The sequence below is a fragment of the Bos indicus x Bos taurus genome, chromosome 21 (assembly GCF_003369695.1).
Source record: "Bos indicus x Bos taurus breed Angus x Brahman F1 hybrid chromosome 21, Bos_hybrid_MaternalHap_v2.0, whole genome shotgun sequence".
Taxonomy (NCBI): domain Eukaryota; kingdom Metazoa; phylum Chordata; class Mammalia; order Artiodactyla; family Bovidae; genus Bos; species Bos indicus x Bos taurus.
Window position 1 is genome coordinate 27,762,308 of NC_040096.1, and position 15,916 is coordinate 27,778,223.

Genomic DNA, 15,916 nt, shown 5'->3' on the forward strand with positions numbered 1-15,916 from the left:
GAACCCTTGATTTTGAGAGTGGCACATGGCTATCTGAACCAATTCTGACCAATGGAATATGAGTGGCATCACCAAGAATAACTTCCATTCCAGGAATTAGGTGTTTTTTTCTTTTTAATTTAATTCAATTTTCTTTTCCAGGAAGTAGTTTTAAAAGGATAGGGCAAGTCCTTCCTCCCTTTTTATCCTTCTGCTGCTAGAATGTCAACATGATGGCTGGAGCTGAAGCAGTCATCTTGGGCGATGAGATAATCCTAGGAATGGAAGCTGCACATAGGTGATCCTGGGAGGGGTGGAGCCAGAGCCTCAATATGCTGCAGCCTCCTTAACAGACCTTCCTCCTCACACATGGAGAAACTGGTGTCTTGTTTAAGTCACTGTTGTTTTAGGATATCTTTCACTCACAGCTGAAGATAGTCGTAGCTGCTATACCACTCTCAGAGGTTTTAGAGTGAATTACATTTCTCATGAAAAAAGTCAGCCAGTGATTACAAGTGATCTCACTGCACAGGAGCACCATAGCTAAGCTCAGGCAATTTACTTAGGGATGACCCTGGTCTTGTCAGGGACAAGGCCTCCTACATGTGGCCATGTTACCATGACTGTGGTGACAATGGTGTGTGTCTGTGACTTGTTCAGTCACTCAGTCGTGTCCAACTCTTTGTGACGCCATGGACTGCAGCAACCCAGGCTTCCCTGTCCTTCACTATCTCCCAGAGTTTGCTCAAACTCTTGTCTGTGGAGTCGATGATGCCATACAATTATCTTGTCCTCTGTCATCTGCTTCTCCTCCTGCCCTCAATCTTTGTCAGCATCAGGGTCTTTTCCAATGAGTTGGCTCTTCGCATCAGGTAGCCAAAGTATTGGAGCTTCAGTTTCAGCATCAGTCCTTCTAATGAATATTCAAGACTGATTTCCTTTAGGATTGACTAGTTTGATCTCCTTGCAGTCCAAGGGACTCTAAAGAGTATTCTCCAGTGCCACAGTTCAAAAGCATCAATTCTTTGGCGCTCAGCCTTCTTTATGGTCCAACTCTGGAACTTACAGGCACGCAAAAGAAGGAAACCAGCTCAGGTGTCCAGGGGCAGACGGAGCACCCTTTTACTCTCCTCCCCTCTCCAACCCCCCTGGAAATGGCAACTGAGCACAATCCCAAGCAGACCTGAGGGATGGGCAAGGGGCACAGGTGAGTAACGGTGGGCTCCTGCCTGACATACTTTCAGAAAATAAAAACAGGCATGACTGTATAGATTTGTAAGCCAAGGTAGAGGAGACTGCAGCTCAGCCCGTGTGCAGGAGGCAGCCCAGGTAGAGGTGCTAGGCTCCCCAGCACCTAGGGAGGCTGTGAGCTCAGTCTGCAATTGAGGAACAGGACTGGCTGGGGGCTTTCCTGCAGGGAAGGGGAGTGATGGTGGAGGGACTGTCCACAGAGCCTCAGGGTGAGCACTCCGCTTACTTGGAAGCTCCACCAGAAGGCTGGCATTGTCCGGTTTGGGCTTGGAAGTGACCCTGAGGGTATCACTGGCCAGGTCTCTGGGGTGAAGAGGCCCAGCCCCCTCCACTGAAGGCTACGGATAATGTATTACCGATGAGTCACTCTTTGGACGGAGCTGGAGCCAGTCTTCTCGGGAAGGGGAGAGGCCTGCTGAGGAAACAGCCCTAGACCACAGGGGGAGCCTTGCTGGCTGTCCAATCACCTCAGTCTCGGATGTGCAAACTGGCAACTGAAAGAGATAGTCACCACAAGAGAGAAGGACCCGGATTAACCAAGTAAGAGCCGTCCTGGGAAGACAGATAATAAAGGCGATGAGCAGAACTTAGAAATCATAGTTAATATCTCAGATGTTTGAGGAGGTACTGCATTCACAAAACAAGAACAAGTAGCCAGAAAAAGGAAAAGTCAGGGAACAAGAAAAAGTTCAGAGAGATTAAAAATGTGATTGTTATACAAAAAATCAGGAAAAGGACTGGAAAACAGAGTCAAGGAAACTTCCCAGAGTAGGGCAAAAAGATGAAAAATATGAAAGACAGTTAAGAGTTGTGTGGTGTCAGTCCAGGATGTCCAAAATATGTCTAATATCAGTTCAGAAACTAATAAGATTCAGCTTAAGCAGTGCTTAGGGAGAAATTTATAGCTTTAAATGTCTACATTAAGAAAGGGATTTCCCTGGTGGTACAGCAGTTAAGATTCTGTGCTTCCAATGCAGGAGGCACAGGTTCTATCCCTGGCTGGAGAATAGATCCCACAAGCCATGAGGCCAAAAAAAAAAAAAAAAAAAAAGAAAGAGGAAAAACCTCCAAATCAATAATCTAACATCTAATCTTCCAGCTAAAAACACTGGGGGAAGAAAGGAGCGAAATAAATCTTAACAAGGCAGAAGGAAAAAAATAATAAAGATTACAACAGAAATTAGTGAAACAGAGAATCTAAAAACAATAGAAAATTCAGTGAAACCAAAAGCTGGTTCTTTGAAAAGTTCAACAAAATTGACAAACCTTTAACTAGATTGACTAAAAAAAAAGAAGATTCAAATTACTAGAATCAAAAAGGAAAGAGAGGACATTACTACCAACTTTATGGAAATAAAAAGGATCATAAAGGAATACTATGAACAGCTCTACGTCAGCAAGTTAGAAAACTTAGATGAAATCAACCAACTCCTAGAAAGATACCAGTTACCAAAACTGACTTAAAAAGAAATATATGGGGCTTCCCTTAGGGCTCAGTGGTTAAGAATCTACTGTTAATGCAGGGTACACAGGTTCAATCACTGGTCTGGGAAGATCCCACATTCCTCAGGGCAACTAAGGTACGCACAACTACTGAGCCTGTGCTCTAGAGCCCGTGCTCTGAAACAAGAGAAGCCACCATAATGAGAAGCCCCAGCACGGCAACAAAGAGTAGTCCTGGCTTGCCGCAACTAGAGAAAAGCCCTCGCAGCAACGAAGACCTAGCACAGACAAAAAATAAATAAAGAAAATTATTAAAAAATCATTTGCCAAAATCCAACACCCCTTCATAATAAAAATTACTCACAAAGCTAAGAAACAGAAGGAAATATCCTCCACCCAACAAAGGCATCTGTGAATCACCCACAGGTAGCATCGTATTTGGTGAAAGACTGGACCCTTCTCCTCAGATCAGGACCAAGACTGCTTTACCACGTTTATTCAAAGTGTGCTGGAGACTAAGCTGTGTAACTGTCATCACTGGACATAAGAATGCCTGGTCAACCATAATACCATTTCAGGAAGTGCTTCCTGGGAATGCCAGGGGCAGAAATCCAGGGAAGGGGGTCAGAAATCCAGGGAGGGAGGAACTGCTGGGATGTGTCTGGCTGGTGTTGAATGCTTATAGTTTTTTGTTTGTTTTGTTTTGGGGTTATTTTTTGGCCTTGTAGCATGTGGGATCTTAGTTAGCCAATCAGAGGTAGAGTCTGTGCCCCCTGCAGTGGAAGCCTTTAATCACTGGATCACCAGGGAAGTCCCTGAACACTTACGTTTTAAGCGTTTTTCTGGATGTTATATTATATTCACAATAAAGAGGGAAAATAGGAGGAGAGAGATGAGAGCAAGTGTGAAACCCTTCCATGTCATGTTATTGGAGGCAGATGTGGATTTGAGACTTTTTCCCCTGGTTCATGGTCATATTTGAAGATCTCTTCCCCACCCTGACCCCCTCATCCTCCCCCAGGAGAGGGGACCCTCTTGAATATTGCTCCTACATCGCTGCCACCCAGGCAGACTCAGCCTCTGACCCAAACTAGACGTTCTGTGCTGGCCAGCCAACCATGCCCAGCTGTCTTCCTTAGACATACGTCTTCCTGCCTCTTCTCAGGCAAAGTCATCCTATTTTTTGTTTGTTTTTAATTTTTTTTCCCTTGGTTTTTAAAATTGAAAAAAAAATTTTTGCAAGTTCATCTTAATTGGATGTTAGGTAGTGTGGATTTTACCAGACTGGAGGCTCGATATTTTTGTATTTTGAGAAATATTTTTGAGGTTTTTATTCTAAGATGCAAATAAGTTACTCAGAGTTTTTTGATCTTTTTTGGTCTTGCTTTTGTGATTTGTCAGGTGAGTTTGGAGCTGAGCTCAGCCTAGACCGGAGAGTCTGGTTTAACCCTGAGCACCCACCCACCCCTGTTTCTCAGTGAATCTGTTACTCAGTGAATGTGAGGTTCCAGTCTGGCTGGTGAAGGTGGAGCCCTATGTGAACACCCAGCACTGGTCTTTTCTCCTTACAGTGCTCTTCACAGGCATGTGCGAGTGCCCCCAGGGAGCACTCTGCACACCCTCACGGCTCTGTCTTGGCAGCAGTCCCCTTGGGGTCCTCTGTCCTAAGAACTCTAGCTGCCTTTATCTCCTTGGATGTCCAGCTCCATCTTCTGAATTTGGGGAGCCCTCTCTGTTCATCCAGTAGGCCCCTTGTGTGCTCTGCAGCCCATAAACCTCTCGGGCAGTGAGTGGGGCCACCACGGGGCTCACCCATCCATTTCCCATCTCCCAGGGACCACCGTCCTTCCTTGACCAATGTCCTGTTGTTCACGAGCTTGTCTGGTTGTGTTGGTAGTTTCAGGAGGGAGGGTAAATCTGACCTGTGCAACTCCATCCTAGGTGCACCCCTGGTAGGTGGGCTGTACCACGGGTGGAACAGGACAGAAGGTTCTGAGCACAGGGCAGGCAGGGGTCTCAGAATTTCTCTCTACTGCCTTTTTTCACAGGCAGGAGCTGGGGAGGGAGGAGGCCTGAGGAGACAAAAGAGTACAGGGGAGAGAGGAGAGCCAGAGGATCAGGGGACCCTGCGTGATGTCAGCAGCACAGAGGCCCAGAAGCCCCTTGACCAGAGGGCCGGGTGAGCCCCAGCACGGCTCTGGCATTCAGGCTGTGGTCCATGCCTAGGTGAGGTGACCAGGTCCTCGCTTTTGATCGCCAGGGAAATATGATTCCCTGGGTCCACCCCACTGAGATTCGCCTCCATAACCCTTCTTTCAAAGTCACCCCTCTTCTCAGGCCCCAGTGCTGGGTCAATCCATCCAAGGCCAGCCTCTCGGCCTTGGTCCTGCTGGCCTCTCTAGTTCACAAGCCTGAGAACAGTCCGTTTGTTTGGGTAAAGCCAGAAACCCTCAACAATTCTCTGTCCTGAAATTCTCAAGAAGAACTTGTTTGTTTTTAACTTGAGCCTCTGCCTGGAAAATCTGAGTGACTTCAGCGACAAAACCCTGGACACCAGTGCGTGCATGTGTGCTAAGTCACTTCAGTTATGTCCAACTCTTTGTGATCCCATGGACTGTAGCCTGCCAGGCTCCTCTGTCCCTGGGATTCTCCAGGCAAGGATACTGGAGTGGGCAACCATTCCCTTCTCTGGGGGAATCTTCCCTACCCAGGGATCAAACTTGGGTCTCTTATGTCTCCTGCAGGTAGGTTCTTTGCCACTAGGGAAGCCCCCTAGTACCAGTAGGATATTCAAATGAACCACACAGACCACTGACCCCCACCTTTCTCTGAACTTCATCAGGACGTGCAGGGCTGTCTGTGCTGAGGCAGAAGACTGGCCCACAGGGAAGTTCAGCCTTTGCTGATGGTGGCCTGGCTTCTTGTCCTAGTGCTTCCACAACATGGGACAGGGCTCAGCCCCTATTCTCCCTGGACGGATGTGTCTGGCTGTTGGTTTCCTTAGACCACATGGCAGGCCCAGCCACCCCACGCCAGGCCGAGACTGCCTCCCTTTTGGGGTCTCCCTTGGCCTGAGCATACTGCAGGGCCCGGGAATGCCGGCCTTCCATCCTCCTTCCTTCGCTGCCCTCCAGAGGACAAAGACAAGCATCCAGGCTCCTCTGCCAATGGTGGCTGCCCCGTGTTCACTGGGGCTATGACAGCCCAGTGCCCTGGTCAGCACTTGTCTCTGCGGGTGAGTGTGCTTGGTTTCTCCCTGCTAGTGGGTATGCTTGGATTCTAGAGTCCTTGAAGGCCCCAGGGATCATCAACTAAGACACGCCCACACTGGATGCTCAGCCTGAGAGGTCTTCCCAAGCCCTCAGTCTGGACACAGGCTGGCCTGGCTGGAGGAGGGCTGATGCTGGTCATCATCTTTGGCCCCAAGCCAGTCCCTCAGGGATGCAGCCACCGCAGCTGCTCCTGCCCATTCCATGGGGGGTGATGTTCACCACGATCTGTCTCTCAGCTGCCCTCCACCCTGCAGGGTTCCCAGGCCCCAGACAGCTAGGAGACACAGCTCCTCACCTTTCTCTTTTGAGCACCTGCTGCATGCAGGGAAGATGCTATAGGCACTAAGGGAAGATAGAATGAGGCCCAATGAGTCCTACTGCAGGAGATTATGCCTGTCGGAGGATGGAAGGCCAGTATCCTCCTGACAGCTGGTACTGGAGCCTGGGGTAACACACATCGGCTCAGTGCCTTGCAGCCATGATCTTGTCCCAGGTGGCATCTTGATCATCCCTATTCTGCAGATGGAGAAGGAGGCTCAGAGGGTTTGTCTGCTTGCTCAGACTCACACAGCCAGACAGGCGCTGGCCAACACGGTAAAATGCCAGATCAGTCCCAGCAAGAGACAGGCAGGGAGGGTACACAGAGGAGGTGGCTTTGACCTAGGCTCCGGGGATGGGCTTGCAGACAGAGAACAGAGAGGAAGGGCGGAGAACAAAAGGCATAGACGAATCAGGGTGCTGGCTATCCACTGAGCCTGGCCCTGGGGTGTGTGGCAGGGGCAGGATGGGCTCAGGTCTGGGTACCCCCCGCCACCCCAGGTCGCAGGGGTGTGGAAGGTATTCTGCTAGGTAGTGACTCCTTCCATAGGGCTAGACCTGCTGGGGCCTGAAGCTGGTTATGAAGAGAAATCTAAAACAGGTTTGTGGGTGAGTCAGTAGCTGGGAGTGCACAAAAAAATAGGCCTCTTGGAGGTCTTCCCTCAGCTCCTGCAGATCGGGTGGCTGCCCACGCCTGCTTGCTGGACGGCCAGGACCACAGTGACCCAAGGACCAGCGGGAGCAGGTTTGCTGGGCCGCAGGGTGCCTTCCTGCGGGACCTGGCCTCACTGTTTTGTCTACAGTGCTGCAGGGGGTGGGGGAAGGGACGCTGGCCAAGGCTACATCTGAGACCTTGTTCCCAACCACAGACGGGGCGGGTTGGTCGGAAAATATTCCTTTCCTGAGACATAGAAGCTCAGCCTCTTTGAATCACTTGGCCACTTCCTTCCTGTGTGTGTCTTACGCACACTGGCTGGGGGACCGGGCGGGTTCAGGGTGTGTTGTTGTTGCTTGTTTTTAAGTTTATGTCTACTGTCTTGTTCCTTTTCAAGTTGCACGAGAGAGGGGTGGGGTTCGTCCTAAGAGGCCTTTGTCACTGAAGCGGATGTCGGAGATGACTTGGGTTTTCTCTGCAAGTGAAAAACCTCTACTTGTGAGAATGAAAAGGAAGAAGGGTCTCCTTAGGGCCACAGGTAAGGACCTTCACAGGTGACATCATGCTTAGTCTCAAATCAGCCTCAAGATGCAGGTAAGACAGATAAAGAATGTGAGGACCAGGGAAACTGTGGTTGCATCTTGGAGCCACTGTTTGCTGCATCTTAAGTCCAAGTTGTTCCTGGACATCCATGGGCCATGTCAACATTCCCTCCAGTGTCTGTGCCAGCGGGCACCCAGTCTTCCCCCACCCCTTGTCTCCGTTCTGCTAAATGTGTCTGCTAATGGTTTCCTGAGATCAAGGGAACTTTGGCTTGCCAGTGTTCCTTTCTCTTTAGGTAAACAGAATACAAAGGGGTTTCTCCAACATCCTTGGCTGTGACTCACAGGAGATGACACAATTCATGTGGCAACCCCATACACACACACACACACACAATTGTACACATGTATATATGCATATGTGTATAAACATGTGTACATGTGTAGACAAATGTTTATCTATAACGGAGATAATTTTCACAAGAAACACTGGCTGTATGTGCCCCGCACTCAGCCTCTCTGTGATACATGCACATTTTCTGTATAGTTGCACACACACAAACATGTGAATCTGTAACTGATGCAACATTTAGGAAACATCAACTCGCCCCATATATGATACACTTGATGTGTGATCTACCCCATTTTCTGCCAGCTGTCTCCTACTGAACTGTGTCCATACATTAGTGATCATAGTTGATGTGTCAATGGTTGGCAAGCACTGAAAGGGAAGTGGTTGTGTTGGTGGGCCTCATAGTCCCGCACCCCATGCCCTGGCACCTGCACTCCATGCAGTCAGGCATACCTCCTTGCCAACACTTGTTGTAATTTGATTTTTATTCTAGTTGGATCTAGTCTAGTGAGTGTGAACTAGTATCAATTGTGGATTTGATTTTTACTTCCCTCTCAGTTAATGATGTTGAACATCTTATGACCTCTTTGTTGAAATATCTATTCAGATCCTTTGCCCATTTTTAATTGGGTTATTTGAGTTTTAGTTATTGAGATGTCACGGTTCTTTGTATATTCTGAATGCAAGTTCCTTATCAGATACACGATTTGCAGTTTTTTCCCTCCCATTCTGTGGGTTGTCTTACTTTTGTTGCCTTTGCTTTCGGTGCTGTATCTAGTCTAACCCAAGGTAATGAAGATTTATTTCTGTTTCCTTCTAAAAGTTTTATAGTCTTAGGTATTTCATTTGGATTTATGTTTCATTTGGAGTTAATTTTTGTATACCATGTGACACCTCAACAACTGAGAGAGTCATTTCCTAGGCAGGTTGATAAGAAGTCTAGGGGTCCCCAAGGAAAGAGGGGTCTGGAATTCTCAAGGAGGAAGAAAGGACAAACTTTTTTTCCTCTACATTCTTTAGGATTATATAACAATAATGTATCCTGCCTGAGGACAGTCTCTGGATTAAACCTTCTGGCTAATTCTGTTATGTTAAAATGTAAATTATGGGAGTAGGTCTGGTGAGGTCTTTACAACCTCCAGACATTCTTTGGATTCATTGGATAGTATATAACTCCATTGCTAACCTACCTCTTCTGATGTCTATGTCAGAAGCTTTCTCTATCTCCTTTATACTTTAACAAAACTTTATTACACAAAAACTCTGAGTGATCAAGCCTCGTCTCTGGCCCCAGATTGAATTCTTCTCCTCTGGAGGCCAAGAATCCCGGCGTCTTTGAGTGGTTCAACAACAACCTTTCACAACCAAAGGGCCTTCAACTGATTGGGTGAGGCCCACCTGTTTTCCAGAGGATAATCTACTTTACTCAAAGTGTACTGATTCATATGTTAATCACATCTAAACAATATATTCACATATATATCCATATATACATATGTGTGTATGTGTGTGCTTAGTCGCTCAGTCGTGTCCAACTCTTTGTGACCCTTTCGACTGTAGCCTGCTGGGCTCCTCTATCCATGGGATTCTCCAGGCAAGAATACTGGAATGAGTTGCCATGCCCTTCTCCAGGGGATCTTCACAACCCAGGGATCGAATCGTGTCTGCTGTGTCTGTTGGATTGCAGGTAGATTCTTTACCCATTGCTGCTGCTAAGTCGCTTCAGTAGTGTCCGACTCTGTGCAACCTCATAGACAGCAGCCTACCAGGGTCCCCCATCCCTGGGATTCTCTAGGCAAGAATTCTGGAGTGGGTTGCCATTTCCTTCTCCAATACATGAAAGTGAAAAGACAAAGTGAAGTCATTCAGTCGTGTCCGACTCTTAGCGACCCCGTGGACTGCAGCCTATTAGGCTCCTCCATCCATGGGATTTTCCAAGCAAGATTACTGGAGTGGGGTGCCATTGCCTTCTCCAATATATATATATGTGTGTATATATATATATATATATATATACACACACATACATATATACATATACTGTGTGCCTGAGTAGTTGGGGCAAATTATGGACAACAGATAAGATATAAAAAACAAAAAAGCCCAACTGCCACTTCTGAAGAGCCTGGAGCAAAGCACATGCCCCCTGCACACACAGCACCACTCAACACAAATCACCTAAGCCCCACTCCGGCCCCACCCCTGGACCCACCCTGACCCTCACCCCATATAAGAAACCAGCTCGCCACCACCCACACCTCAGGGAGCAAGTAAGGGAACCTATTGTTTATTCTCACTGCCCCGCCTTCCCCGCTGCTGTAGCAGAGACCCACCCCACCCCAATAAAGCCTTGCCTAAATCTCTTGTCTGGCCTCTGATCAATTTCTATTGATTAAGGAGGCCAAGAACCCTGGTCGGTAGTTGGGAGGAGCCCACCCATAGGCCCCGAGGCAGCAGAAGGCACTCTGGTCCTGGCTGGAGGCCTCCACAACCTTCTAGGTCTGCAGGTGGGTCCCACACCCTGATGGCCTAGGACCCCCACTCATGGCCACCCCTGTCCTGGGTGTCTTGGCCCAGGCAGAGGTATGGAACATGAGACAGGGTCGGTTTGGGGCCCACTTTGGGAGATATGAAGCAGAGCTCAAGGGGAGAAAAGATAAGAGGCTAAAGAATCACACTTGAACTGGGCCCCACGTTGACTCTGATCAGCTTCTAAGTGCAGGGAAACGCTGCTCTTAGCAGCTAAGCAGCTGCATCCTCCTCGGGCCGGGGGGTCAGCAGGGAGATGAGACCCAGGTCGTTTCCAGTCCTCTTAGCCTAGTCCCAGCTGAGCAGAGCCCAGTGGGCATCAACATGACCTCATCCAGATGCCGAGTGCCTCTCCAGCCCCCACCCCTTGGCCTCCGGAGGTATGGGGACACTTGTCACTTCTCAGGGCACACTGGCCCTTCTCCTCTGGTCCCCACTGGGGCATGCGTTTGAGGTTAGCGGCTGTGTGCCTGGTGTCCAGCCACTCTTGGCTCTGCCCACCTCCACGTCCTGTGGCACCAGCAGCATCACTCAACAGCTGTTTGCGCACACCTGATGCAATGCTTCTTTTCTGAGGATGTGATCCTGCTGCTACTGCTGCTGCTGCTGCTAAGTCACTTCAGTCTTGTCCAACTCTGTGTGACCCCAGAGACGACAGCCCACCAGGCTCCCCCATCCCTGGGATTCTCCAGGAAAGAACACTGGAGTGGGTTGCCATTTCCTTCTCCAATGCATGAAAGTGAAAAGTAAAAGTGATGTGTCCGACTCCTAGCAACCCCATGGACTGCAGCCCACCAGGCTCCTCTATCCATAGGATTTTCCAGGCAAGAGTACTGGAGTGGGTTGCCATTGCCTTCTCCATGTGATCCTGCAAAGGGACTCAAAACAGTGAAGGCAAGTGAAGAAGGAGGGCTTGTGACCAAAGAAACACCTACTGCTCATCAAGAAGCACAATTTCAGGCTAGGGCTGTCCACTCCCACAGTGGGCAGTGCTGCTGCTGGAAAGCAGGATTCTGCTTCATTTTCTTAATGATATTTTTTTTGATGTGGACCATTTTAGAAGTTTTTGTTGAACTTGTTGCAATATTGCTTCTGCATGTGGGACTTTAGTTCCCTGATCAGGGATCGAACCTGCACTGCATGCATTGAAAGGTGAAGTCTTTTTAAATTTTATTTATTTATTATTTGTTTTTGGCTGCGGTCAGTCTTCATTGCCATTCGGGCTTTTCTCTAGTTGCAGCAAGGAGGGGCTACTCTCTAGTTGTGGTGCCTGGGCTTCTCTTGTTGCGGAGCACAGGCTCTAGAGCACAGGCTCAGTAGTTGTGGCACACAGGTTTAGTTGCTCTGCTGCATATGGGATCTTCCTGTACCAGGGATTCAACCCATATTCCCCAAATGGCAGGCTAATTCTTTACCACTGAGCCACCAGGGACACCCAGAAGGCAGTCTTAACCAATGAACCCCCAGGGAGTTCCCAGAATTCCGCTTTTGATGTTGTATTTGATATGCACACAGTCCGCTCGCATGGGTGCAGAAGTTCTCACTGGGCATCTTCATCCAGGCTCACACCAGCCAGGACACCCAAACAACACACACACTCTGCAGGCGGGCGGATGCTGCCTTGGAGTGTGGGTGACCAGACCCCAGTTCCCTGCCTCACTGTTCCCTTTACCTAAATCTGATTTCCAGCCCTTTTCAGATTGCTTTCCACGTCCTTCTGTCATGCATGTGTAAAATCTATTCACAACTTTATCAAAACATCTCTTTGGGAAAAAGTGAGCTTGGGAAGAAAGTGTGAACGTTGAGTCCTGTTTTTCCAAAAGACTCTCCATCTGCACCCCCACTGGAAGCAGAGTCATTTTCACGAGCTGCTTGGGAATTTCCTGTTTATTTACCCGGGCTTCCAGACAAACCGGGACTCCGGCCCCGCCTCCCCCCACGGCAGTCAACTTGGCACAAGGAGACGTCTGGCCCGGCTGGGGAGCTAAGAGTGACTCACCTCAAACCTTCCCACCCCAGCGGCCCCTGCCCACCGTGGGCTGCAGCAGATGGAGGCTCCGGGCACCTGGGACCAGAGGGAAACCCCCACAGGACACCTTCCAGCAAGAGAGAGGAGACAACCAGATCTCAGCCTGTAACAGAGCAGGCCTGTCGCCCCTCTATTCTCCCTGCAGCAGAATTGGGGGTGGCTGTGGAGGAAGGACTGTGCCCCCCTTTCAATGGCTAAGTCAGAGGTCTCTCTTGGTAACAGTCACATTGCACTTGAAAATATGTGGGTTATTTTCAAATATCTTTTGATATTAATTTCTAATATAATTCCACTGTGATAAGAGAACAGACTCTGTATGATTTCATCACCTTTAGACCAGGACATTTTTGCACCTTGTTTTACGCCCCTGGATATGTTCCAGTGTCTCCTGATTTATAGTCTATGGGAACTTGAATAGAATTTGTATCCTGCTGTTGTGTGAAAATTGTATAGATCTTTATTATATTGAATTGGTTCATGGTGCTTTTCAGATCTAACTATATACTTCTACTTCTCTGTCTAGTCTTTCTATTAATTTTTTGTGAGTCTGATATTGAAACTCCAGTTAAAAATCTTTATTTATTTACTTAAAAAATAATTGTAATATGTAGTGACTTTGTTCTGTATTTTCCAAGTTTCCTGTAAATGTTGTCATACTTTCATAATTTAAAAAAGAAGAAAAAAAAGAGAAACGTGCCCCTGAGACGGGCATAATGTGTACACAGGAGATCCCCAGAGAGACCAGAGACACCTCCCTGGGCAGACATGCTACCAGGCATGGACATGCGCACGCACATGCGCACGCACGCACACACACAGAGGCACTCATTCCCCTCAGCCAAGGCCTCCTGTATACTCACTTCCTCTTCCTTCCGTGAAGGCCACATCACAGCCAGGCTTGTGGCTGCCCTGCCAGGCCTGACACTGGGAGTCTTTTCTCTCGGAGGCTTGCAGGCAAGACCATCAGACAGGCCAGCCTCACCCCTGAATCCACTCTGGGGGCAGGGAGAGGGTTGCAGGGAGGGTTGGTCCCTTCCCCGCTGCTGCCCCTCCCGTTGCCTATGGCCTCCGAGCCCATTTTGAGCCCCTGCTGCTCTGCTCTACTATTTCTCAGACTTCAGTAGGTAATTCCACAGTCAGGAGGGAGCAGCCTCCATGGTCCAGGGCTGCGGAGGCCAGGAGGTAGATGGTCCCTCGGAGCAGGAAGCCACAGGGCCCTCAGCCAGCGTGTCCTGGGTCCCCCATGCCCCCAGCCCCACCAAGCTCACCCCGCCCACAGGCCTGTGGCTGGCGGAGCAGTCCAGTGACGGGTGATCAGCAGTGGCAGGTTCTCTTCAATTCTTTCCTTTCTCCCAGGTTGATTTCCATCTCAAGAGAAGTCCCAAGATTCAGAGGATTCAGACAGGAAGAGAGATGAATTCTAGGAACGGAGTTTTCATGATGGTTTAACTTCAACATAAGTGGAGATGGTCCTTCTCCCACCTCTGTGTGTGGGTAGTTGAAGGGGACACCTGTCCCTCAGGTCACTAAGCTGGGCTTGCCAGAGAAAATCCTGATGCCTACGTGCTGTGGACTCAGTTTCTATGTGACAACCCTGCATCCACAATTCCTACCTTAAGCCCTAATCTTCTAGGTTATGGGATGAAGAGGGGGCCTTTGGGAGGTCATGAGGGTGGGGTCTTCAAGAATGGGATTGGTGTCCTTTAAGGACAGCCCAGAGGAACTTCCTTGGTGGTCCAGTGGCTAAGAGTCTGGCTCCCAGTGCAGAGACTGTGGGTTTGATCCAACATGACACATGTCGTGCGGTGTGGCCAAGAATAAATAAATAAATAAAATACTAGGAAGTGGGCTCTCACCACACATGAACCTGCTAGCACCTTGATTGTGGGACTTCCCAGTCTCCAGAATCATGAGAAACAAATCTCTGCTGTTTATAAGCTGCTCAGGCTCTGGAATTCTGTTCTAGCAGCCCCAACAGATTACTACACCAGTTAAATTTGAGTGGAAAGTCAACGGAAAGCTGTTGTTAGTATAAGTATGTTCTAAATATTGTCTTCATCATTGATCAGAAATTCAGATTCAACTGGGTATCCTACATTTTATTTTTTCTTTCTAATCTGGCCACCCTACCCATACCTTCTGTCTGAGGCTCGTTTCTCCTCCAAGAAGCAGCTGACTGGGGGATGCGTATGGTCCTCTTCCCACAGGCCCTCTACCCTGCCAGGGGTCGCTCCTGGTGGGTCCTTCCCCTTCGTCAGTCCTCCCAGCCCTGCTGTTCTTCATTCTGCCCAGTTGGCCCTTCCCACCCCATCTGGCCCTGAGCCTCCGGGGACTGGCCTCCAGTGCTCCTGAAAGGTGTGCACCCTAGCCGTCCCTCTGTCCCCACTGTCCCCTGGCCTTGCCTCCAGCTCCTCCACCCTCTCTGGGCCTCTCCTCCAGCAGAGGTTCACCGAGTACTTTCTCAGCTCCAGGCCAGGTGGAGCGGGGAGCAGTGGGGGGAAGCAGGACTCCAGGGCCCAGACCATCTACAGGGTTTGCAGAGGGCCTTCTCCTTGCTGTGTTCTCACATGGGGGGAGTGGGGAGGTGGAGGGAGGTGGAAGGAGAGAGAGAGAGAAGCAGCTCTGGCCTCGTCTTATAAGGACATTAATCCCATCACAAGCTCCCCAACCCCATGACCTAATCACCCCAGAGGTCCCACCTCCAAATCCCATCATATTGGGGCATAGAATTTCCATATATGAATTTTGATGGGCACCCAAATATTCTGTTCATCACCATCTGTAACAGAAAGCAAAGACAAAGGAGCATCGCAACTATTACCCTACCACTTTCAGCAGACAGGGATCCCCAGCAAGCGTTCTTCACAGCCAGATTCTCCCCAGGGACTCGCTGCCCTCTCCTGAGGCACGATTTTCACCATCCACCCTTGGGCATCTGGGAGTCCAGAGCATCCACAGGAGATGAAACCCAATGGGTTTCATCCATGGTCACAAAGCACCTGCCATATGGCTGCCAGAATCACAATACCTGAAGCAGGAAATAAGCACAAACATTGACCAAGTAGGAAAGGGCCCTAGGGGTTTTTTTGGAGGGTGGACATGGTGGAGAGGAGCCTTCAAAAAATATTCAAAGGTTAAAGCTACTTTTAAAACATTTTTCCTTTAGAGGCAGTGATTTGTGATTATATCTATTGCATATCTCTTTCAGGCACCCAGAGAAGAACTTTTTAACACATGGTATCAAAAAATCTAACTGATGTCATTGATCATTTTTAAATAAAAACTTGTTTTTGAAGTGGATTGCTTGCTTGATTATTCATTTTGTTTCTCAGCAGGGAAATGAATGGATCTGACATATCCCCAACCCTCTTGTTGGTGGCAAAGAGATTGGTCTTTTTTTATCATAAACAAAGCGTTGAGGACTTCCCTGGTGGTCCAGTGGTTAAGACTTCACCTTCTATTGCAAAGAGTAGGGGTTTGATCCCTGGTCAGGCAGCTAAGATCTCATATGTTTTGCAACTAAAAAACCAAAACATAAAACAGAAG

General features: G+C 48.8%; 1 long non-coding RNA gene across 1 annotated transcript; it reads left to right on the forward strand.

Annotated features, from left to right (window-relative positions):
• The first annotated feature begins 6,302 nt into the window (after positions 1-6,302).
• Positions 6,303-15,670, forward strand: LOC113879905. Its single transcript, XR_003507513.1, has 2 exons — positions 6,303-7,456; positions 13,727-15,670. It is a non-coding gene; the product is annotated as an uncharacterized LOC113879905 (long non-coding RNA).
• Positions 15,671-15,916: the final 246 nt, after the last annotated feature.